At 42.5% G+C, this 26,363-nt stretch overlaps 1 protein-coding gene and 2 long non-coding RNA genes across 4 annotated transcripts in view; 1 reads left to right on the top strand and 2 right to left on the bottom strand.

The window, feature by feature from the left end:
* Positions 1-26,363, bottom strand: part of MMUT (methylmalonyl-CoA mutase) — an 84,269-nt gene that overhangs the window by 30,112 nt on the left and 27,794 nt on the right. The gene's annotated exons all lie outside the window — the stretch shown is intronic.
* On the bottom strand, positions 10,017-23,182 carry LOC309338484. Its single transcript, XR_014154923.1, has 2 exons — positions 22,757-23,182; positions 10,017-11,705 (listed from the first exon to the last, which is right to left on the bottom strand). It is a non-coding gene; the product is annotated as an uncharacterized lncRNA (long non-coding RNA).
* On the top strand, positions 20,019-22,189 carry LOC309338471. The gene is made up of 2 exons (XR_014154905.1): positions 20,019-20,083; positions 21,593-22,189. It is a non-coding gene; the product is annotated as an uncharacterized lncRNA (long non-coding RNA).

Genomic DNA, 26,363 nt, shown 5'->3' with positions numbered 1-26,363 from the left:
CAGGCATGGTTCCAGGTAGAAGCAATAGCCAGGGGATACATGCTGATGGCCATTCCAAGATACAGCTCAGGTGTATTCCAAGGAGCTCAGGTGACCTGAGATGGGAGGAGCTTCACAGTTACTGCCAGGACAGCTGAATTCCCCAGAACTGTCAGGATGCCTGAAAGGAGGAGGAGGAAAGCAGTGTGATTATGTGATTCATAATCAGTCAACAAACCGGTGCATCATGACCCACAGCCAGTGAATACTCTATAGCTCAAGGTTTAGAAGCCATAGCAGTCTTCTTTCTTTAACGAGAAGTAGGTATTTTATTCACAGGCCTTTCTCCACAATAGGTAATGTAACATGAAACAGCTTGTGAATTTATATTGGTGGATTTGTGACTGAAGGACAGGTAAGGGTCAGAGCAAAAGTGGATTCTGTTTCAGCCACAAATCAGTCACTTTCTAGCATCTAGTCTTGATACTTGTGGTATGCTCTCTTCAACACTGTAGAGTTATTTTCTTGACATTGTAAAAGGTGAATTAAAAGGTGCATCCAAAAGAAAATGTTGGTGGGGTCGCCTGACATTCCTAAGAATAGCAATTTCTAGAGTAGTAAGACATGGGGAGGGCGAGAAGGCTGTCCAGTCCTGATACCCTTGTTGGTGCAAACTCTGTGCTCAATAGCAGATTCTCAGAGAAGACAAAATGGGTGGAAGTGATCATGAATATAGTTCCAGACACTCCCGAGCTTATGATTCCGTGGGTCTCAACGTTCAAGCTCTCTCCCTCCACCACCCTCAAACCTTGATAGCCATGGCTCAAGGTTTCATGGCCTCAGTAAAAACTGTTAAGTAGCATCTGCACTCACCTGGTCAAATGCTTGATTTAGGCTGTAAACCAACACACCATTGCCTGAAAGTAAGTCACAATGAAGTCATCTAGCCTTACATTTCAGTACAGTGGTGCCTCGCAAGATGAAATTAATCCGTTCCGTGAGGCTCTTCGTATAGCGTTTTTTTCGTCTTGCGAAGCAAGCCCATTGACAGCTTAGCGGATTAGCGCTATTAGCGGTTTAGCGGCTTTTAGCGGATCAGCTGATAAGCGGCTTATCAGTGGATCAGCTGATAAGCAGCTTAGGGCTTAGGAAAACGGGGGGGAAGGGGGGAAAACCCGCAGGAAATCGCAAGACATTTCGTCTTGCGAAGCAAGCCCATAGGGAAATTCGTTTTGCGAAGCGCCTCCAAAACGGAAAACCCTTTCGTCTAGCGGGTTTTCTGTCTTGCGAGGCGTTCGTGTTGCGGGGCACCACTGTAGATGTCTATAGGCTTGCACTGCCAGTTTGTTGTCAGCTCTGGACACAAAGCTGTCCTGAGCACCTTGAAAGAAGGATTAAAAGAAAGGGTGGTGTCCAGAGAAGTAATTCCACTAGCACTAGAACTTCTGTTTGTGTACAGAACAACCCTTTCTGCTTCTCTCCTTGTGCCTGCTCCACAGATCTGCTCCAGAGGGTGAACAACAGAAAATAAGACAGAACCCTTTCTCTACCATTTACATGTGAAGAGAACATCTTGTTAAGGGCCACCCCAATCTCTCCCAAGTGGTGTGAGGTTCCAGGAGTCTCTGCCCTTATCCAGGGTTCATGTTTCCATTGGAAAAATGAGGTGCAGCGGAGTCTTTAAGATAATATGCTTTTACTTACAAATTGTGAGAAGTCGTTCGTGGAAACAAACAGACAAAGGACTTCAATATAAGGTTAACCCTTTTATTAGTCGCGTTTGCAAAGGCGGACCCTCCGTACCCGTAGATACGAAGAGCCTCGATCAGGCGTAAGCGCAGCAGTTTTATCCCTACAGCTGCCGCCCCTCTCTCAGAGGCTTGGCTTACAATCTACTTATCAGAGTTCAACACATTTCTAATACATTGTCCACTCTACACTAACCACTTCATCTATTATCAGATATGGGCCTACGCCCCTTGGATTTCTTTATCCTGTGTACGCAGTTCATGGGGACTTTCCAGACTGAGTTTGAGGCACACCCTTGCTTGTAATTTTTTCTTTATTTCTTAATCTCACAATCCCCCCTCTCTTTTATACCTTGCCTCAAACTCACATAGCTGCTCCCAGTGATTTCTCTCCTCCTCATTTGTCGGTATGGGTTCGTATCTCATTGCCTGGATGATAGTATGTGTATTTCTTTTCATTTCTCCAGACCTCAGTGTAATTTACCTCGTGAGCCACCCAAGGCCATTGGTCTCCCATGTTTGTTCCTCCACACACGAAACAATTCCTCACAGTTAACTCTTTGGCGATGGTCTCAGCCAGGCTTAAAAACATGTTATGGGCTCTTGGGGGTAGGGGTAAGTTGTTTAACTGCTGTATTTCTTCCTCGAAGCTCTCATATACTGAAATGAGCTTTTTGCTAACTTTTGTGGTATGTATTTTTATGATCAGATACCCATAAGGATCCCTTCCGGTTCCATCTATCCCCAAACCAAAATGAATATATTTGGGGCTAGCGGAAGGACGTTCCTTAGCCCATAAACATACAGGGTTGCATTTCCCTGAAATACAGGCCGTTAAAGCCGCCCCCTTGGTGATATTGATCCCCTCTGGGCCCCGATATGGGGGTGTCCCTTCCACCTCACCGGTATACCAATAATTTGTCGTCCGAGTGGCCCCTACATTAAAACCGGCAACCTGCTGGGACAGGTACTTATTCTTTTGGAGATAAGATCTCTCCCAGCTTAATGATCCACAGGTGACTCCAGCTTGATTGTTAGGCCCTTGCCCCTTGGCGATGGCAATGCACGCATCAAAGCAAACATGTATCTTCGCTGTGCCCCTGGTGGAATTATGGGCTATATATCCCTGCCTAGTTTGTGCTAGGGAAAACATGGACGCTCTCTCACTTGCTTTGTTTGCTGTTCCCCCTTTATATCCATATACATATATGCTGGACGTAATGGGTCCCACTGCTAGGGGCTCGTAACATTCTATCTTATTTTCTCTAGTTTTGCATCTAAAATATTGGGTCTGATTATGGACACAGGGATCTAATTTTTTTCACACATTCTAGAGCAACATTGTAATACATTAGAGTTCGTGTAATCATAGTCCCAGTCTTAGTAGTCTGGATGCACTGGTCACAATTCTGAATTTCTTTGGCCGTGACACCCCTTAACATGATCAACAGGCCAATTCCCATCACTACTTTCTTTACTCCCTCCCTTGTCATTGCTTCTGTCTTAATTGGTCCACTGCTTGCACCACTGTAGGGGTTCTAGTCAGACTACAATGGACCTCTCCTTCTAAGGTGATTGTGCAATATTGGATAATTATGTCCTCTATGAAGATTATGTTACATAACCTTGTACAAAGCACGCATAGTACACAACACTCACAATGGGCACAACAACAACATTCATAGAAGCACTTGCAATCACAGAATAGGCACATTAAGGTCAGCGTTTGAGTCCTCTCTGGTTCCTGGTTCCCTGATTGGTAAGCGTCACCTTTAGTGCGTTGTCTGAATCAACAGATACCCTCCAATCTTGCGGAGCTTTCTTGACCCTATGATAGTGCGTCCACCCGTGCTCTCTGGTCCTTACTGCAGATTCGGTGGTAAGCAGTACCTGGAACGGACCTTCTCAAGCAGGTTGTAGCTTCTCCGCCTTCCACGCTTTTATCAGGACCCGGTCACCAGGCTGAAATGTGTGCTGATGTTCCAATAGTGGAGGACGCTGGACCAAAACGCCACGTCTATGAAGAGACAACAAAGACTGGGAGAGTGACCGCAAATATTTTCTTAGGAACAAATCTTTAAATTCTACCAGGGGCTGACCCAGCTGGGCTAGGTATGGTCTTCCCATCACCAATTCGAAGGGGGAGAGTCCCAGGTCCTTTCTTGGTGCTATTCGTATTCTTAACAAAGCCAGGGGAAGGTTTTTCGTCCAGGGTAGCCCATTTTCCAAGTATAATTTAGTTAAGTGTTTTTTAATTTCTGCGTTTGCCCTTTCTACCTTCCCACTGCTTTCAGGATGCCATGGTGTGTGGAGGTCCCATTTAATCCCCAGGGCTACCATCACTTCTTGTAACACTTTCTGGGTAAAGTGTGTGCCTCTATCTGAATCTATGGCCTCGATTATTCCAAACCGGGGAACGATATGTTCTAGAACAGCCTTAGTAACCACCTGCGCCGTTGCCTTCCTGCTAGGGAAAGCCTCTATCCACCCTGTGAGATGATCCTTGAACACCAATAAATATTTCTGCCCCCCCCCTTTCGGGTAGTTCAGTGAAATCTACCTGCACTCTTTGGAAAGGCCATACTGCTAACGGCCTCCCTCCTCTCTCAGTTGTTTTGGCCCTAGTCTTGTTTACTTTTTGACATATCAAACATTTCCAGGCTATGGCATGTGCCATAGGCCACATGTCCTTACTCCAATATAGGGGTCTTACCATATTGATCATTGCTTCCGTCCCGAAGTGCCCACCCTCATGCACCTTTTCTAGGATCCCCATCATTATAGCTTTTGGTATTACCACTTGTCCTGCTGGGGTTTCCCATCCATTATCCCTCTGTTTCCATCCCTCCTTCTTCATATAATCAATTTCTTGGGGGGTAAAAACCAGGTTTTCTGTGTCTGCTTTGGTCAAGACAGGTATTTTCAAACTATATTGTTGAACCAGTGCGGCTCTAGGGATGCCCTTGGCGGCTTCCTTCGCTCTCAAATCAGCCCACCTGTTTCCTTCTTCTTCGGGACTCGTTCCTTTGGTGTGGGCTGAAATATGAACCACTGCCACTTTTTCTGGTCCAGTAAGGGCATTCAATAGCCTTTCTAACAATGCCATGTGCTCTATTTGCTTTCCATCCGCCTTAATATATATATCCCCCGTCCCGCCAAGTTCTACCCAAAGTATGTACCACCCCCCATGCGTAGCGGGAGTCTGTCCATATGGTTACCTCTAAGCCTCTTGCCAACTCGAGAGCCCGTGTCAGGGCCATGATTTCACATTTCTGAGCCGACCAGGTTGCCGGCAAAGCCCCGCTTTCGAGAATTTCCCCATCTTCTTTAACTATAGCGTATCCTGATTTTCTCCTCCCTTCTTCAACATAACTAGAACCATCAGTGTACCATCTTTCTCCTTCCGCCAGGGGCACTTCTGACAAATCTTCCCGGACTTTTGACATTAATTGTATAGTACTCATACAGTCATGTTCATCTGGCTCCCACTCTTTTCTTTCCCTGATCAGAAACTCAGCTGGATTTAAATTTCAGTCAGTTCCCAGAGTAATATTGGGGCTTGTCCTCAAAATAGTTTCATATTTTACTAAGCGACCATCCGTCATCCAGGTGGAGGCTGCCCCCGTCATCACAGTAGATATTTGATGTGGGCTATGAACTATTAGGGCCCCTCCAAAAGTCAATTTTCTACTCTCAACCACCAATACAGCTGCTGCTGCCACCGCCTGGATGCAGGTGGGCCATGCCCGTACTACTGGTTCTAAGGTTTTGCTAAGATATGCAACTGGCTGATATCGCCCCCCTCTCTTTTGGGCCAAGACCCCTACAGCAGTCTGGGAACCGATCGTTACATACAAGTGGAACGGTTGCTGAAGATTGGGCAGTGCTAAGACCGGGGCCCCGATCAGTGTCCTTTTTATTTCTTCCCATTTTAATCCATCCTCCTGTTCCTCTTATTTTCTATAAGGTACTTTTTCAATTGTGTCATCCAATACCTTTCAGTCTCCCCCTCAGGGTTCCAGTTGTACATTTTGTCCGACCCTATAGGGTATTTTGGCCAAATCACCCTACAGAAGTTAATCATAGTCACTTTTGACAAACCAACTGTATATTGTCTCATATAATCCTCATTCCATTGTATTAATACTTGCCCTAATGGACTATTAGGGTCTATAGGACCCTTCACATTTATCTCCTTCTGTCTCTTACTCTGACCCTTACCCATGGTTTACAATGTCTCCAACTTCACTCTCTATCACAATCACACGGAATCGCCTGGCCGCTTCCCTCGCGGGATAGACGGAACCGCAAGCTAATCCTCTCGTCAGGGCAGAGCCCTGATCCACACTCACGCGTCCGTATGGAACCTCTCTTTCACTCAAGAGACGAGTCTCTCACCCCCGCCCCGTAACACAGTTTGCAAAATTCTCACGTCTACTCACCCAATACAGTCCAGCGCTGCTTCTCGCGACTAGTGAACAGGCGGGCGTCCCCGCTGGGCTCTCGCGGTCCCTGACCGCTAATAATCGAGACTGTCTCTCCCACCTATATTGAGTCCTGTCTTAGCCCTTGTGGATCGCTATGAACAAATCCCGGCCCCGAGCCACTCCGAAAGGACGGAGGGGCACCTGCCCGGGGTCCGAGTATCGCTCAAGCCACCCGTCAAGGGCCCCACGTTGGGCGCCAGAATTGTGAGAAGTCGTTCGTGGAAACAAACAGACAAAGGACTTCAATATAAGGTTAACCCTTTTATTAGTCGCGTTTGCAAAGGCGGACCCTCCGTACCCGTAGATACGAAGAGCCTCGATCAGGCGTAAGCGCAGCAGTTTTATCCCTACAGCTGCCGCCCCTCTCTCAGAGGCTTGGCTTACAATCTACTTATCAGAGTTCAACACATTTCTAATACATTGTCCACTCTACACTAACCACTTCATCTATTATCAGATATGGGCCTACGCCCCTTGGATTTCTTTATCCTGTGTACGCAGTTCATGGGGACTTTCCAGACTGAGTTTGAGGCACACCCTTGCTTGTAATTTTTTCTTTATTTCTTAATCTCACAATATATATTCACCTTAACCTTGATGAAGGGAGTGCAGAGGGTGAATGTATTTTTTGCCAACCTTTCAGGGCAAAGTCTTCCCATTATAGCTTTCAAAAACTAGCTTATGACCACAATATCTAGTGATGGCTTCGATAGCTTAGGGGACCAACTGCAACCGCTGCAGATAAAAGTTTTCATATGACAGTTTCAGTCTCTGCACGCATTTCACAAGTCTGTGCCAACTCATCCAACAGAGATTCAGACACCATTAGGAGAATGTGTGAGGGGATCCATGTAGGATAGTGGCCACTTTGCTCCTCTTCCCTCTGCTGTTGCACTAGTGGGAGATAAACCATGGTTTGGCTTAATGTTACACCTGTATTGGCCTTGTGGTTTGTTTCACTGCAAACAAACTGCAAGCTGTAACACAGCTCTCCAACTTCCATTCTTGCCAGCTCATTTATTGTGAGCTGCGTCTTCTTGCCAGGGTTAGGAAAGCTGATTCATCACCATCCTTCCTTTTCCCTCCGTTTCTTTCCCCCCAAAGAACTAGCTTTAATATCAAAAGCATTGCAGGTGAGTTCAGGTGAGACTTTGCAAGTACACCATCTTCATTCCCCCCGCCCCACTTAATTTATTTATTATTAATGTTGCAATACATATATGAAATCTTTACATATTGATACATATGCATTATATTCATAAATTCACATTTTCACATTTCATTATTTATCCATTTCTTCAACATTTATCCATTTCTTATTTCTTACTCTGTGTCTTCCCTCCCCCTGTACGTGACTTCCTTGTTATTATTTTGTAGCTTTATTATTGAGATTGTGATTTTGTGTCTTAATAATTTAACATTCAATCTTATTATCTGCTTAGCTTAGCTTAGCTTAACTTTGTGAAATCAGTCTATACATATCAATAAATTCTTGTTGGAGCATCTTTTGGTCATGTATTCTTCTACACATTTCCATTCCTGTTTGAGATTTTGATTAGATTGCATTCTAATTGTTGCCGTCATTTTTGCTAATTCAATCAATTCAAAAAATTATTTTGCCAATCTTTCAATGTAGGTACTTGTTCTGATTTCCAATTTTTTGCAATCAATAATCTTGCGGCAACTGTTGCAAATAAAAAGATTCTTTTCATGTCCTTTGGGGTGTCATTTGTTATAATTCCTAAAAGGGATGCTTCCAGCTTCTTACCAATTGTTGTTTAAAACATTTTTTTCAGTTCCTCATGTATATTTCCCCAAAATTTCTTAATTTTATCACATCCCCACCATACATGATATAAGGATCCCTCTGATACCTTACATCTCCAACACAGATTCGATGTTAGTTTATAAATTTTTGCCAGTTTTACAGGGGTTAAGTACCACCTATAAAACATTTTCATAATGTTTTCTTTGATAGTAATGCATGCGGTGAAATTAATATCTGATTTCCAAAGTTTTTCCCAATGACCTAATGAAATCGTGTATCCAAAATCCTGTCCCCCTTGATCATTACTTCTTTTATTTGTTCGTCTTTGAGTTCCCATTCAAGTAATAGATTATACATTTTTGATAGATTTTTTGGGGGGGTTGTTCAAAAGTTCTATCTGGAATTTGGATTCTTCTTTTTGGAAAGCTATTTTATTTTCAGAGTTAAATTTGTCATATAATTAATGCTATTGTAGCCAGGTGGTACAAAACTGTTTAAGTTCTTCATATGCTTTCAGTTGTAACTGGCCTTGCTCTTCCCTTAAAAGTTGTTTGTAAGTTACCCCTAGTTATTCCATATTTTGCTTTTTTATTGAAATCATTTCAAGTGGAGCTGCCCGCCAGTGGGTTTTTTGGTTCTAGTAACCTATGATATTTCCTCCACGTGAGTGCGGAGGGGGAGAGAAGCCCTGGCCCTTCTGCCACTGCCACCACTGCGCTGCCACCGCTGAGGGAATGGAGGAGAGGCAGGAGGACAGGCGGAGGCCGTGAGGAAACATGCGGCTGAGCCCAGGCCCAACCTGAGCCCACCTCCTACGGAGCCCAGAGGGAGGCCCGCTGGAAAAAGACCTCACTTTTTTTCAATAGAGTTTATTTATTTATTTTCTCTCCCCCCCTTTTTTTTTAAAAAAATATAATTTTTCAAAAAAAAATTAAAAATATTTTTATATTACTATTATCATCTCCATGTTCTATTATTTAATACATAAACTCCCCCCTTCATATATTTTAACCCCCTTTTTAAAAAAACAACCCTTCCCCCCTTCTCTAAGTCTTCAGCCATTTACTTAATTATTATTACTACCATTTTTAATTAATATTAATATTACTACCATGTTTAAAATACATCCATATATTACTTAAAACACACTTTCCACCCCACCAAAAAAGGAAAAATATCGGCAATTAAAATGAATGTGTTGCCAAAAAAGCTATTTCTTTTTCAATCAATACCAGTCATCCTGAAAGATGAATGTTTTTAAAAATGGCAGAAAGAGATTTCAAAATTTATCTGGGGGGAAGGGGGGGGCAAAAGGCCAAGGATAAAATATAAAATACTAACAGATGTAAAAGACAGAGGTGATCGAAAGGAAAGTGAAAATACTGAATACAGCATACTATTAGAATGGGAGACGAAAGATGAAGAGGTAAAATCAGTTATGATTAAATAGGCACAAGATGTAGGTCACAATATTATGATGGAAGATTGGGAAAAATTATGGAAAACTGATTTAAAATTTACAGATTGTTCCCTGTTGAAGGAAAATTATATGAAGATGATGTACAGATGGTACATGACACCAGTGAAGTTAGGGAAAATGTATAAAACTAGTCCAAATATATGTTGGAAGTGTAAGGAAAAGGAGGGGACATTTTATCATATGCGGTGGGATTGTAATGTAATTTTAAAATTTTGGGAAATGATATACAACGAATTAAAAAAAAAGTTTCATCTAACATTTGTTAAAAAAACCTGAAGCATTTTTGTCAGGGATTGTAGGGAAAGACCTGCCAAAAAAGCTGAAAAACATCTTCATGTATGCAACAACGGCTGCGAGAGTCCAATAGAAAAAGGATGGAAGACTAAAGAAACCCCAACTAAAGAATCATGGCAAGAAAAATTGACGGACCATGCAGAACTGGCAAAACTGACATATAAGCTACGGGACAAGGATAACTGTGACTTTAAGGGTGAACGGGAACCCTTTACAAAGTATCTGAAGACGCCACAAAGCGAACTGGACTCCTTGGCAGGTTTTGAATAAACATTCACAAAATTTTTATTGATAATAATCAGCTAAATAGTTTGAGGATCTATACAACTTTGTAACATGCAGAAAACAGCATTCTCAGAGAAACCAAAGACTGGAACTGAGGGAAGTCGGGGGTGTGTGGGGGGGTGGGGGGGAGGGAGGAAAAATGGGGAGGGGAAACAAGGATGATATGTTTTTGGATAATATGTTTTGTTTTAATTTTGAATTAAAAAATTCAAAAGGGGGGGGAACACTTTCTTTTGTTGTTGTTGTCCTCTTTCCTTTCCAATATATTTTATCTTCTTCTACCTCACCGTGCCACACACATTTTAAAAATCTTTCTAGACGTACCACCCAAGCATGGGATTGTTCTTTGAGCCCCCCAACACGTGGCAAACTTGAGTCAAGCTCGCTCTCCCCTTTCTTGACAGCAGTGTCCTGTTCCTCATACCACAATCCCAAGCATGCTCACTGGGAACCGATTTCCACTGGGGTCAGAAAAATTTACTCCCAAGTAGAGCTATTTAGGAGGCTCAGGCCCGAAGGTGCACTTTCATGAGCAGGAGGCCTCTTTCTGACTTAGGGAAATATTCTTGCATGAGAAAAGACAAAAAGGACAGTGTGTCTATAAATGTATTTATTTAAGTCATACTTTTGCCTGTATAATTCTAAGCACCATATCATGGCTTCCCTGGTGGTCTCCCATCTGGGCACCTCAGGACACCTGCCAAGTGTCCCTATTCTCAAGGGACAGCCCCATTGTGACACCTCCCTCTGCTGGCTCACTGGTCACCAGAGTGCAAAAAGCCTGGTGAACTCCTGTGGTTGGATCATTTCGTGTTTGTTCCAGGAAAAAGATAGACAAGTAAATAGGATTTCTCTCAGCATCTGCATTCTGTGAGGATAGTGAATTCCTCTTGAGCTTAGAGGCATGAGAGAGTACTAACTGTAAGCCCCATTTCTCTTTCTTTTCTCGGCTTTCCAGGCTGCGAAGAGCGATTTCAAGGATGGCGAGAAAAAATAAAGTGTGCCCTGTCCCAGAATCCTGCCCCTCGCCCCCTGCCTGCCCCTCTGCCTCCCCCTGCGGACCCCTGTTTGAAAAGACTGCTAAGGTAAAACCTATCAGCGTATAGATGCTGCTTCCAGTCCCTACGATTTCTTAGGAAAGGTCTCTGTCTGAGGCCTATTTTGAGGTTTAGATAATCATATCCCATGTGGCTCCTTGTTTCCCTGTAGGCTCCATGTACTTCCTTGCCGCCTCAGGCAAAAGAGAAGGAAACTCATACGGAAGGTAATGTCTATTTCCAAGGATATGTTCAGGGTATATAAGAAAGTCCCTAAAACAGTTATGATTCCAACCTTCTCTTCTTTTCCATTTAGATGACATAATCCTTGAAGACCTAGAGGCAGAGCAGGGGCAGGACAGCTTTGATACTGACTCCACGAACCACGCAACCTGAACACGGAGTTTGGCCTCGCTCTCTACCAACGCTGGGCAGAGCTCCACCACGGAACGAACCTCGGCACTTCCCCAGTGAGCGTGTCTCTTTCTCTGGGGCGCAAGGGAGCACATTGGCCCAACTGCAGCCTGCTCTGGGATACAGCACTCAGGGTAAGGCAGCCTTCTGAGAAACAGCTTTTCAGTGAGCAGCGCAGGTTGTCATGAGCTTCACCTTACAGCTTGGACTGTCCTGGTAGGCAGAGCATATAAAAACAAAAGCAAGTCACACAAGGGGACTTACTTCTGAGTTAACCCCCTTTCATGCCATGCTCTTGACTTCAATGGGCTTTACATGCACATCCTATACCTTTCAAGTAGATTCTTTCCCCCAAAGAATTCTGGGCACAGTAGTTTACTCCTCACAGAGTTGCCAGTCCCAGCAACACTTCAGGAACTGCAGTGCCCAGAATTCTTTAAGGAAAGAATGTGCCTCAGGGGTTGGACTAGATGGCCCTTAGGTCCCTTCTAACTCTACAATTCTATGATTCTGTGAATGCACATGGAACCATGTACTGGTGTGTGCTGAAAGCTATCCACACCTTGGTTATGTTGAAATCAGTTAGTCACAGCTAGCTAAGTCCCATTGATTTATGAAAGTGTGGCTGATTTACAGCACAATCCTATGCATGTCTACTCAGAAGTAAGCCCTGTTGACTTCAATGAGGGTTACTCCCAAATAAGTGGGTATAGGATTGTGGATTCATATCAACAGAGGAGCGGCTTTTGATTTAAGCGTCTCACCAGCTATGGACTAATTAATGCAAAAAAGTGACTAAGAGTATAAACTTAATGATGTCTACTCAGAACTAAGTCCTTGTGAATTCCATGGGTCTTACTCTCAAGTAAATGGACGGAGAAGTAATTACATGTAAGAATGCCAGGTAAAACAATGAGAATAATCTCAGAATAATTGCTACCACTAATATTGCAGTAGCATCCAGCGCAATTCTATATACTCAGAAGCAAGTCCTGCTGAATGCAGTGGCTCTTACTCCCGGGTAAGTGCAGTTTAGGATTTCACCCTCGGGAAATCAGTTTTCAGCCAGTGGTCATTCATTCTATCCCAGCCTCTTATTGGGGTCCCCCCCTTCTATTTTAGCCTTATGGTTATAAAGTGGCCATGATAAATATGGATTATATGAATCTACAGATATGCATGAATATCCCATAGTAACTAATCTTATAAGGCACAGTGAAGAAATAAGAAATAAACAGGGGGGTAGCTGCCTCCCTAAATCAAGTAAATAAATAAAAATACTTTGCTAATTGACTAATTGTGCCACAGATAGCCTGGTTCTGCCCCTTACCTACCAAGCTGCATTCTCCCCAGTCAAAGCACTACACTTCCCAGCAGTGATGCCCCTCCAGGGATGGAGACGGGAGCTTGCCCCCCCCCTCAACCCCAGGGGCTGGAAGGGTCTGGAAACTTCTGTTTCAGTGTATCTGAAGAAGTGTGCATGCACACGAAAGCTCATACCAAGAACTGACTTAGTTGGTCTTTAAGGTGCTACTGGAAGGAATTTTTTTTCAATCCCCAATATTCATTTTCTTTCTTTTTATGAACTTTTATGGACTTCCAATCTATATAATGTGTTAAAGAAAGCAATAATATTTTGCTATCATCATAATAGCAGAGCTGCACCCCCAATACAGGCGCTGCTGCAACTTTCCTGAATGCGGCAGCGGTAAGATTGGGGCTGTGTGGACACGGGTGAGAGAGCTGGATTGGCTCCACCTGTGTGTCTGCACAGCCCCAACCTCACTCCACCCTGCCCAGTTCAGGTGAACTGCAGGAATGTGGGTGTCGTGGCTGATGAACACCATGCCCCTTCCTGGTGCACATATTTGCAGCCCTTACCATCTAACACGGGGAATATTCATACGTTTGATTCCCTACTGGCTGGGCCCTGCACCCATGCAGATCCATTGGCTCTTGCCGGTCCGGAAAGCTCTACCTTAGAACATTGGGACATGATATTGAAGTGGTGTGCTTAACATTTAATGTTTTATTATGTTTTTGTATATATTGGAAACTGCCCAGAGTAGCTGAGACAACCCAGTCAGAATAATAATAATAATAATAATAATAATAATAATAATAATAATGGAATAAGACAGTCCTATGTTCACGGGAGAAATGTTGGAGGGTAAGGGACAAGTATAGGCAATAGCTAGTGCTCAGTAGGTGCAGGAACAGCTTCAGCTGGAATCCAAAGGAATAGGCACATTTTGCATGTTTATAAAAAGTGGAACATGGAAGAAAAGCATATGAGAAAACTTAGTCGCGTCCCTTAAGAGGAGCAGGACTTGTGGCTGCTGGTTTTCTCAGGGCCCAGGAGTGCTGCATCACAAGGTTCATTGTGACATCTCCCTCTGCTGGCTCATTGGTCACCAGAGCTCTAGAAGGCCTGGGATCTCCTATGCTTGGATCATTCTGTGATTGCGAAGGAGAAGACATGTAAGTAGGATTTCTTTCAGCATATCGGATCCTCTTCATTGAGGGTCCGCGTTGCGCACAGGCCATAGGTACAGCCCCCCTTCCTTGGGAGTGGTGGTGTGATCGAGGGGGGCCTTTAAGAGGCAGTGGTGCGGCGTTGGGGGGGGGGTTACCTAGGTTTGCGCCGCCAAACACCCGCCCTCGATTTAGGTTTGTGCTTTGGCGTTGCTCTGGACTTCGTTGGTCACCTGTTTTGGAACAGGGGCTGAGTAGGATTTTTTTCATTTTGCAAATTGGCACTTGCCTCTTGGTTTTCGCCTACCTCTTAGCAACTGTCACAACTTTGTAAGGTTTGGCGGTTAGGCATTGGCTTAGTGAAATGTGGAGGAGGGGAGGTGCGGCCATCACCTGCCCCTTCAGGTACAAGGGTATTCCGGTAAAGGAATCCGCGGATCTGGATCTCGTCCAAAGTCTGCTTGGGAGGCTAGGACCATGCCAGGACCCAGCGGGAACCCCGGGGTGAGTTTCAGTTGGTCACCATTGATGGAGCTCCAGACACGCTGAAAAGCTCCACAGCAAGAATGCAAGGAGAAGCATAAAATAAAGGTGATTAAAACCTATTTAATGATTTATGGACGGGAGGAAGGTCGTGGAGGGAAGTTACAATTTTGTTTAGGAAAGGCTGGCCTTATGAAATACAAGATATAATAAGAGAGGAAGATGGTTGATGCTTAATAATTGTAATTAAAACAGAAGGGACAGAAATAGCAACAGTAAATGTCTATGCCCCAAACACTGATGACCCTAAGTTTATTCGCAATTGCTTTAAGAGATTAAGCTTCCTATCGTATCAGCAGTTTATAATGGGTGGAGACTTTAATGAAATTTTAGATCCACCGATGGATACCACATCAGTAGCCAGGAAAAAAAGGACAAAGGTTAGAGAGACAATTAATAACCATATGATACAGTGGAATTTAGTGGATCCTTTTAATATATAATTCGTAAATGGGAAAAAAAAGTTCATTCAATATATAACCCAAGAAACACAAATATATATTTAAAATAACTACAAATCTTCAACGTCAAGACTGGTGGAATAGGAAGGATATCAAGCTTACATCAGAGGAAAGATAATATCCTTCTCTGCCAACAAAGCCAAGCTGCAAAGATTAAAACAATCTAAAAACTTCTTTAAAAAGACTATGGTGCGATATGTCAAATAACCCATCTAATGCTGCATATGAAAGAATACAACTAACATTAGAACTGAATAATATACTAGCTCAAAAAATTGAGTTCAGCCTACTAAGTCTAAGACAAATCTATTGCAAACAGGGTGAAAGACCGACAAAAATTCTAGCTAATCGTCTAAAACAAAAGAAAGCGAACCAAATAATGCCCTTAATAAGAAATGAAAATAACATCGCAGCGACTTCATCAATAGATATCAATAAAGATCTTTTTTAATTCTACAAAAAATTATATGAAGGGCCAGATAATTTATCAGAGAATGAGATGGAGAACTTCTTTCAAGATATCAAAATACCAACTATTGAGGAAGATAAAAAAGATAAGCTGTCAGCACCCCTAAATATATTAGATATTGAGAATGGTATAGAAACCATGGAGAATGGGAAATCACCTGGACCAGACGGTTTTCCTATGGAATGGTATAAAATATTCAAAAATCTACTAGTCCCCAGACTTCTAGAAGTCTATAAGGAAATAGCTCATAAAGGTATATCTGCTACAACATTCAATGAAGCTTTAATAATGATTATACCAAAACCTAACAAAGACCCTACTAAATGTGCAAATTATAGACCAATATCATTAATGAATGTGGATGCAAAGATTTTGAATGTAATATTGGCAGCAAAATTACAAAAAGTTATTCAAGACTTGATAGCTAATAATCAAACAGGTTTTATAAAAACAAGACAAGCTACAGATAACATCAGATTAACAATAGATTTGATAAACTTAAACAAAGATGAAGAGGAGTTTATGATATTGCCATTAGATGCAGAAAAGGCTTTTGACAGAATATATAAAGAATTCATAGGGGTTGTGTTACGTAAATTTGGTTTCCCTATAGAATACTGTAATTGGATTAAAATGAAAACAAAAAAAATTCCTTCCAGTAGCACCTTAAAGACCAACTAAGTCAGTTCTTGGTATGAGCTTTCGTGTGCATGCACACTACTTCAGATACCAAGTGTGCATGCACACGAAAGCTCATACCAAGAACTGACTTGTTGTTGTTGTTGTTGTTTAGTCGTTTAGTCGTGTCCGACTCTTCGTGACCCCATGGACCAGAGCACGCCAGGCACTTCTGTCTTCCACTGCCTCCCGAAGTTTGGTCAGACTCATGTTTGTAGCTTCGAAGACACTATCCAACCATCTTGTCCTCTGTCGTCCCCTTCTCCTTGTGCCCTCCATCTTTCCCAACATCAGGGTCTTTTCCAGGGAGTCTTCTCTTCTCATGAGGTGGCCAAAGTATTGGAGCCTCAGCTTCACGATCTGTCCTTCCAGTGAGCACTCAGGGCTGATTTCCTTAAGAATGGATCGGTTTGTTCTTCTTGCAGTCCATGGGACTCCTCCAGCACCATAATTCAAAAGAATCAATTCTTCGGCGATCTGCCTTCTTTATGGTCCAGCTCTCACTTCCATACATCACTACTGGGAAGACCATAGCTTTTACTATACGGACCTTTGTTGGCAAGGTGATGTCTCTACTTTTTAAGATGCTGTCTAGGTTTGTCATTGCTTTCCTCCCAAGAAGCAGGCGTCTCTTAATTTCGTGGCTGCTGTCACCATCTGCAGTGAAAGAACTGACTTAGTTGGTCCTTAAGGTGCTACTGGAAGGATTTTGTTTTGTTTTGACTATGGCAGACCAACACAGCTACCTATCTGTAACTGGATTAAAATGAGTTATAAAACCCCAACGGCTCTAATTGTTACAAATGGAAGAATTTTGAATTTGATTAGTTTAAATCGTTGAGGAACGAAGCAAGGATGTCCTCTTTCTCCATTATTATTTAATCTCTGCCTGGAACCATTAACAAGAGCAATAATTCAGGATGAGCATATCAAGGGTGTAAAACACAACAAAGATAATTACAAAATTGTATTATTTACAGATGATATCCTTTTATTTATTACAAAACCAGAAGATACAATTCCAAAAATTATGGAGAAAATAAAAACCTTTGGCAGAATATCGGGATATTATATAAATTGGACAAAATCAGAGATTTTACCAATTGGGCCAAGGGCTACTTTGTATAGAAAACATCAATTTCGGATGTGCAAAGACTTTATTAAATACTTGGGTATAATGATTTCATCAGATATAGACCAAACTGTACAATTAAATTTGAATCAAATTATAAATGAGATTTCTTTTGATATTGAGAGGTGGGGACCTCTAAACCTCTCCCTTTGGGGAAAGGATAATGTCCTCAAAATGAATGATGTTCCAAAGCTTTTATACATTCTTAGAGGATTACCAATACATATTGCCAAATTTTACTTCCAAAAAATAAATCAACTATTTAGATTGTGCCTTTTTGGTACAAAGCCACCAAAAATATCACTACATAAAATGCAAATTCCAACTAAGGAAGGTGGCTTTGGTCTCCCAAATCTGGAACTATATCACCAGGCCTACCTGCTGAGTCAGACTAACGAGTGGAGAGCTAACAGGAATCCCAATTGGGCTACTCTCGAATATAGTTTCTTTGGACCTCTTGTAGGGTGGACTCAACTCGGCTCCAATTTTATGAAATATCCTATTATCCTGGAGACTATTAAAGCACCTATAAAAATTTGGATGAATATAAATATAAATAATAAGGATGACCCCTGTAAACATGAGAAATTAACAATATGGGCCAACCCAAAATTAAAAATTGGAAATCAAGTAATAATTTGGCAAAAATGGATGAAAAAATGTATTTTGATATTGAATCAATTAATTGATGAAAATTTGTGGAATATAAGACCTTGCAAGTAAAGTATGGATTAACCAGTGAAACACAATGGCAATACATCCAATTGAAACATATGTTGGAAAGGCAGTTTGGCCCTGACGCTAAAGCAGCCTCGGAAACACCCATGCTGCTACAAGATTTAATCTCTGCAGCAAAAACAAAAAACTCTACACTTGCACTATATAAAACCCTACTCAACAGGAAGAAATATGATTTAGAATATGATAGACAAAAATGGAGTGAAGAGTTGGGGCTCCAGATAACAAATGACATATGGGAGTCAAGTATAAAATCAACAGAAATAGCTTCTATGGATCTAAGACTAAGACTTATTCAACAGAAAATAATATTTGGAGTCCACTGGACTCCCGCAAAACTATACCAGAAGAAAATAACAAGTGCAGACAACTGCTGGAGATGTGGGAGTAAAAATGCAAACTTAGTACATATGATGATTAAATGCCCGATGACAAGATCATTTTGGTGTGAGGTGAGGATATTTATAGCAAGAGTCATAAAAAGAAATTGTTATTTAGCGGAATTAAATTTAATTCTAAGTTATATTCTGGAAACGTGGGAGATTACAAGGTGTCAAAAATAAATAAATGGATGTACCGTGCTATATTAGAAGCAAAAAAACCTTGTTTTGATGAATTGGAAGAGCCGCAAAAAGATTCCATTGAGCACATGGATTGATAATATGGACAGACTAGCTACATACGAACGAATTGCATGTCGACGCAAATTAAGAATGGATAAATATGAAGAAATCTGGAAGGAATATTTAAGCAATAAGGCGGATAACGGTGGGAAGTAGGGGGAGGAGAGAGAGGCGGGGAAATATTGTTAAAAAGGTGTAGTCCTAGGTATATCAGTGTATCCAAATCTGAATTGTCAAACTGTGTTATTATGGTTTTTGTTGTATGTGTCTTTTGCGATTGCTGTTTGTATTGAAAAAAAATGATTAAATAAATTTAAAAACAACCATTGATGGAGCGTCCTCTGTTGGTGGCTTACTCTTCCAGACTTCCTACAAGGCAGGCAGGAGTTATTGTCAATGCCTAAGCCAGGCATGCCCAAAGTCCATTTTTTCAGGGTCCTAATCCGGTTAAATCTGGCCCCTGTGTCAGTTGATTTCCTCAAGCTCAACAACTTTGGTCAGCCCTTCACTTCATCAAATCTGGACCTCTTTGAAAAAAGTTTGGACATCACTGGCCTAAGCCAATACAACCCACATTGCTGTACTCAATAAAGTTGTGGCCTAAATTTTGCCCATTAACCTTCAGAGTAAAATGCTGTCTCAAGGTGTTCTTCTTATTCTTGGGGGGGGGGGGTGCGCGCCGGGGCCTTGATGCGCAACTGAATTCTGTGGTGATAGGGAGCTTAGAGGCGTGAATGCAAAAACCAGTTTTGGGACGTAGATCAGGAGAGGACTAACTGTGAGCCCCATTTCTCACATTTTTCTCTTTCCTTTTTAGGCTTTCAAGACTGCGAAGAGTGATTTCGCGAATGGCGAAAAAAAATAAAGTGTGCCCTCTCCCCGAGTCCTCCCCCCCGCCCCCCGCCTGCCCTCCCGCCTCCCCCTGTGGACCCCTTTTCAAAAGGACCACAAAGGTAAAACCTTTCAGCATATAGTAGTTGATTCCAGTCCCTAAGATTTCTCAGGAAAGGATGAGACCTATTTTGAGCTTTAGATCATCACACCCCATGTGGCTCTTTGTTTCCCTGTAGGCTCCACGGACTTCCTTGCCGCCTCAGGCGAAACAGAAAGAAAGCAATCCTGAAGGTAATGTCTGTTTCTGTGGATGTGTTCAGAAAGTCTCTCTCTCTGTGTGTGTGTAAGAAGCCTCTCTAACTGGCAGCCTTCTCTTCTTTTCCTTTCAGAAGAGCTCATCCTGGAAGACCTGGAAGACCTGGAGGAAGAGGAGTAAGAGACTGGGCGGCATTGGGGCAGCTTTATCCATCGTTAACAGTTCTTGGCTGTTGTAATGTTTGGCTTTTGTGTCTTTCCTTGAAGGTGAAAGCTTGCGGAGATGAAGATGTAGCTCAGCGTTGTCTTGCTGCCCTCTCAGCAGGCGCCGCCCCAGGAACAAGGCCATTTGATAGCCCAGCAGTGGAAGCAGCACGTGCCAGGTATGGGGGGAAATACTGTGCATTTAACCAAAGGGTGGTTCAGAGCATCTCTCCCGGGCTTTGACTAACTCCCTGTGGCCCTGCTCTGGCAGCGCATAAGGAATGGGTGTGACTAGAGAGATGTTTTCAATGGTGGCCCAGATTTAAAAGGCATTCAGCTGTCTCTCAGCCTGATTTCCTTCACTGAGGGGCAAAGGGGTGGGGATTATGAAGCTAGATCATCACTCTGAGTTCTTTGCAGGAAAACCAGGAGAAAAAGACAACAAATTTATAAATAAAACACGAATAAATATCTAAGGGCGGAGGGAAGCCAGAAGCAGCCATAACACATATTTTGCTCCTTTATATTCTCAGATGGGGCGCTGCTGAGAGTGCTGCATGAGCCAGAGTTGTGCTTAGTTTGTACTAGAAATTGGCTTTTAGTAGTGTAGCTCCAGCCCTCTGGAATCCGTTCCCAGCTGGAATTAGACAGGTGCCTAGCATCATAATGTTTAGGTGTCTTCTTGAAGATGTTTTATTTAGGAAAGCTCTCCCTAATGTGTAACCCAGTAAGTCATCTGTAGGATCTGTACCATTCTGCCAGCAATTACCATCACCATCTGTTACTGGGGTATAGCCTGGAAGGTTCATAAAACCTCTCATGAGATGCAGAACTTCAACAGGACTTCAAATGCAGCAAAGCTGGAAAAGAAATTGACATTGGTGGGTATGTGGTGTTGTGAGCAGAGTATTTTTGTATTTTAAAGAGCAATAGGAACACAGTGTTCCTTTGACTCAGACATTGATTCTGTCCCTACAGATTGAAAATTATTGTCAAAATATTGGGGAAATGCCAAAGCACTTATGGATGCTGTGGACTGGGCTCTTTGTGTGTGTTTGCCTTCATGTATGGTTTGTGTTCCATTTGAGTTGCAGACATTGAGCAACTCCTCTGTTTTTCAGTTGTTAGATTCATTGGTATGAAAGCTTATTGTATTAATCCGAAATAATATTAATATTCAAAATATTTATACCCCACCCATCTGGTTGGGTTTTCGCAGCCACATACATACTGGGGACTAACTTAATGATGAACCTGTATACTGTAAGACTCTCAGATCTTGCAATACATGGGCTCATAGAGGAACCATGTGGTATATATATTGCTATTGTATGAGATGTTGAGGTCCTGCCATATTTTCTTCTATAGGACTATAATTTGAAACAGGTGACATTCCATTATGATGTAAAGCATATGATAAACACAAAGGATGCTGTTCTTAATTTCTTATCCTGATCTTGTGTTATTTTTTACCGCTAGAGGGCTGCTGTACTGCAGAGGATACTGCTTTTGGGTCTTAGGATAAAATGGACAGCCTAAAATAAAGGCAAGAGCCAATTGTTTAAATATCTCTTAAATGTTAAAGCACTAATCCTTCATTTCTCTCTCACCGATTTGAAATAACAGATAGAGAAGGAGAAAATATAAAAAGCCAGCCAGTAAGTAATTATAAGTGGTTGTTTTGACAGATGGCTGTACTGATCAGTGTGGGATTCTTCAGCGCATGGACACCATATGCCGCAGTCAGCTTCTGGTCAATATTTCACTCCAGTGAATCCAGTGAATGTTGCCATGTCTTTTTGCTAAACCCTCAACAGCCTACAACCCTTTTCATGTACTATACTTTCAGCAAAACTTAAGCGCCTCCAGTGCTGCTGTGGTCAGAAAGTTTACTTTAGCACCAAGCATACCACCAATTGCCATGTGTCAGTGATTTGGTCAGGATGGGATAACGCGCACATTTCTTCATTCAGAAAGACAGACAGTGGAGAAGTTCCAAATCCATCCGCTGCAGCTGCAGAAGTCTTATTCGAAAACGTTGCTCCAAAGTCCAGATCATGAAGTCTCCCAGGGAAACACTGCAAGGGCAGTAATTCCTAGGAAGTTTATAATAAACTGCTTGCAGGATAATTCCCAGGTCTCTGTTCCTTAAAAAAAAAGACCTGCCAGCAAGAAATGAGGAATCTCAAGGAATTTTGAGCACATGGACTAAATTAGAATTTGCTATATTAATAGCTGGTAGAGGAGGTATTTATGCAATTAAAAGAGATTGTAATGTTAGTGAACTTGGCATTTGTTTTTGTGCTTTTGTTGGACTGTATGGGATGCTGAGCTCAGGTGTCAATGATGGAGTCTCAAGAGGCACAGGCGTCTTGAAGAATAAGAAAAGACCTTTGCTTAATGGGCTGTTAACACCTCCCCCTTTGATACTTCTATTAAGGCTGTTGAGCAATAATTGCTACCACTAATATTGCAGTAGCATCCAGCGCAATTCTATATACTCAGAAGCAAGTCCTGCTGAATGCAGTGGCTCTTACTCCTGGGTAAGTGCAGTTTAGGATTTCACCCTCGGGGAATCAGTTTTCAGCCAGTGGCCATTCATTCTATCCCAGCCTCTTATTGGGGTCCCCCCCTTCTATTTTAGCCTTATGGTTATAAACTGGCCATCATAAATATGGATTATAAGAATCTACAGATATGCATGAATATCCCATAGTGACTAAGCTTATAAGGCACAGTGAAGAAATATGAAAGAAGTAGCAGGGTAGCTGCCTCCCTAAATCAAGTAAATAAATAAAAATACTTTGCTAATTGACTAATCGCGCCACAGATAGCTTGGCTCTGCCCCTTACCTACTACGCTGCCTTATCCCGAGTCAAAGCACTACACTTCCCAGCAGCGATAGCTTTCCAGGGATTTAGACAGGAGCTTGGCCCACTCTAAATCCCAGGTGCTGAACCTGAGGCTCTCTGCACAGAAAGCAGACACTCCATCCACAGAGCCCTGGCCCAGGGTCCATCATGAATCTACAAAAATGCATCTACAAAATGTCCCATAGGAACTAAGCTTATAAGGCACAGTGAAGAAAGAAGCAGAAGCATGGGTGTAGCCAGGAGTGCCGGGGGGGGGGGTAGGCGCCCCCCTAAATCAAGTAAATAACTGACTAATTGTGCCACAGATAATTTAGCTCTGGCCCCTCCCCAAGCATGAATCCGGAGCTGCCCCCCACCTCCCAAGCTGCCTTCTCCCGAGCCAAACCACTACACTCCCCCCCCCAGCAGCGATACCCCTCCAGGGATGGAGACGGGAGCTTGCCCCCCCCCTCAATCCCAGGGGCTGGACCAGAGGCTCTCTGCCAGGAAAGAGAGCCCCCCCTCCATCCCCACAGCGCAGGACCGGGGGGGCAAGCATGGTGCCTCTCCCCCCCCTTGCCTAGAGGAGTGAAGACCCCCCTGCCCCCCCCCAGGGCAGCGCTGGAGGAGGGAGGGCGAGAGGCAAAGGGAAGGATCCAGCAGAACTGACCCTTCTGGGGGGGGGGTCCTGTCCCTGGTCTCTCGCCTCCGTGCCGCCCCTGCTGCGGCCCTGCCCGCCTCCCGGGGCCCCTCCGGCTCCCCTTCCTGAGGAGCGGGGACCAAGGGCCGGAGAGAGCCCAGCAGCCCGAGTGCATTGCTGGGAATGGGACTTCTGGCAGGGGGAAACTAGCATGCCCGGAATTCTTTGCGGTCAAGACTGGGCTGCTGCCCGCGTGCTTTCAAAATACAGTGTTCATGCAGCCTATGCACGCACTTCCCTTTTCACACTTACTCCCTTACTATCCTGAAAAATTAAAATTATCCCCACCTAGCCTGTGGGGTGGGGATAGTCTTTCTCCTTCTAGCCTGAAAAAAAAAAAACAAACCCTTGGGCAGCAGGGAGGGAAACACAGAAAATCATTTTTTTTATAAAAAAAAGTCTCCCCATTTCTATTCAAGCAACCAGAGCGGAAGCAGGATCCTGCACTGAACGGCCCTCGGTATAGCATCATAGTCAAAAGTGCAAAGGTAGAGCAGTGCAGAAAGCGTCTGTCAACCTGATTTAGGGACATTTCCCCGCCATGTTCCCTCCCACTTCTTAATTTGCATGTGGAAGTTTCTGATCAGAACTGGATTTGTGCCTTTGACAATATTTCCTGGAAATTCATGAAGAAAAACTTGGAAGGGATGGGAGTGGGACGGGGTTTTGAAAATGGGATAGACGCAATTTATTCAGAACAAAAGGCCAAATTGATAGTCAACAATGTGGTTACAGAAGAGTTTAAAATTGAAAAAGGAACACGACAAGGCTGCCCTATTTCCCCATTGTTATTTATTTCGGTCCTGGAGGTGCTCTTGAATATGATTAGAGGAGACCAGTTGGTTGAAGGAATTCAGGTCGGAGCGAAACAGTACAAACTTAAAGCTTTTGCAGATGACCTAGTCTTGACTTTACAGGAGCCAGAATCTAGTACGAAAAGAGTATTACAATTGATTCAAGAGTTTGGTCGGGTGGCGGGATTTAAATTAAATAAGCAAAAAACTAAGGTATTGGGAAAAAACTTGACAGTTACAGAGTCAGAAAGGTTTCAGAAAGAGACAGAGTTAAACGTGGTCAAAAAAGTAAAATACCTAGGGGTAAACATAACAGCAAAAAATTTGAGTCTATTTAAGGATAATTATGAGAAATGCTGGTCAGAAATTAAGAGAGACTTAGAAAGCTGGACAAGATTGAAGCTTTCCTTGTTAGGCCGAATCGCCGCTACAAAGATGAATGTATTGCCAAAATGCTGTTTTTGTTTCAAACTTTGCAGATTGTGGACAAAACAGAGTGCTTTCGGAAGTGGCAGAGAGATATTTCCAAATTTGTCTGGCAGGGCAAAAAGCCCAGAATTAAGTTTAAGATATTAACTGATGCAAAAGAAAGAGGGGGCTTTGCCCTGCCAGACTTAAGGTTGTACTATGAATCAGCAGCTTTCTGCTGGCTAAAAGATTGGCTGCTTCTTGAAAACACTGATGTATTAGATTTGGAAGGTTTTAATAATGCTTTTGGTTGGCATGCATATTTATGGTATGACAAGGTTAAGATTAATAAGACTTTCAAGAACCATATTGTCAGAAAAGCAGTGTTTAATGTCTGGACAAAATACAAAGACTTACTGGAAAATAAAACTCCAAGGTGGCTTTCACCATTGGAAGCTAAGGCCCGGAAAAGACTCAATATGGAGGCCAAATGGCCGAAGTATTGGGAAATATTAGAAAAAGATGGAGATAACTGGAAATTGCAGAGCCAGGAGAAAATGAAAGACAAAGTGCGAGATTGGTTACACTACGCTCAGATTAAAGAAGTTTTTAAACTTGAAAAAAAGTTAGGATTCCAGGTGGAAAAATTGAAGCTAGAAACGGAATTGTTAGAGCCTAAGACTAAGGTACTTTCAAGAATGTATTGAGGCACCTAACCATAAGCCTGCATTTTTATCAAAGCTTCTATATATTTCAATCAAGGCTTGTATTTAAAAATGAGCTTAAAAAAAGGATTTTCAAATGTTTCATGCCAGGCAGAGAAAACCTTGGCCATTCTCCTAAGACAAGAGGGCCCCATTGATTTATAGTAGAAAAACAATTCTCAAAGTCATAAAAAGGGAGAATTACACATGCTGCCCCAAGGCTGAAAAAACACCATTAGGAATGGGGAAAGATAATACTAATGTGCCTCCCAGTAAAATGAGCCAGATCTTCTTTCTAAGGTTGAAAAGCCAGGAGCAAATGGAAAGAAAAACATTTAGCTAGAAGAAAGAGAGCATTTTTGGGGAAGTCTTTTTCTAAAGCCATTCTTTCTTAAACTGAAGAGGCTTCTTTTAAAAGCTGTTTTACTGAGTTTCTTCCTTTTTACTTTGAAAAGCTTTATTCTTTTAAGAGGCTACCTATGATAAATGTATGAAATATATTAGCTTAAATATATTGGCTTAAATGTAATTATGCAAAGGATTTAAGGAATGCTAGATTCTTATTGCAATAGGAGACCAGAGGGGCAAATGAGCCTAGCCCCCCTCCCTGCCAGACAGAAGACGCCATCCAAGCAGTCTTGATATATAGTTGTCAGGCATTTGTTTAGAAACATTAAATGAAGGAAATCTTTCAATGTTGATGTGAAACTCAAGATCCTTGACATCTGTTGAACATAAAAATGTAAGATTAAACATTTGTTTTAGAAGGCAATAGGGCAAGAAGGGCAAGAGGTGAGCTGGTAATTAAGATTCCATGTAAGATATATTATTACTTATATGTCATATATATAGCTCTTTGTCTCCCTTATAAGGGCAAGGAAGTGGGTGTATCTTTTGTGATTGGTTCTACCAAACAGCCAATAGGAATTTCAACCAGGCTGATTGGACAGAGGCAGCCACAGGAGGAGCAAAGGGGGCTGGATTAAGGGAATATAAGTGCT

Source organism: Podarcis erhardii (genome assembly GCF_964252035.2).
Source record: "Podarcis erhardii genome assembly, chromosome: 3".
In the NCBI taxonomy this organism is placed as follows: domain Eukaryota; kingdom Metazoa; phylum Chordata; class Lepidosauria; order Squamata; family Lacertidae; genus Podarcis; species Podarcis erhardii.
The sequence above is the reverse complement of the archived record's forward strand: the minus strand, read 5'-3'. Positions and strand labels throughout refer to the sequence as shown.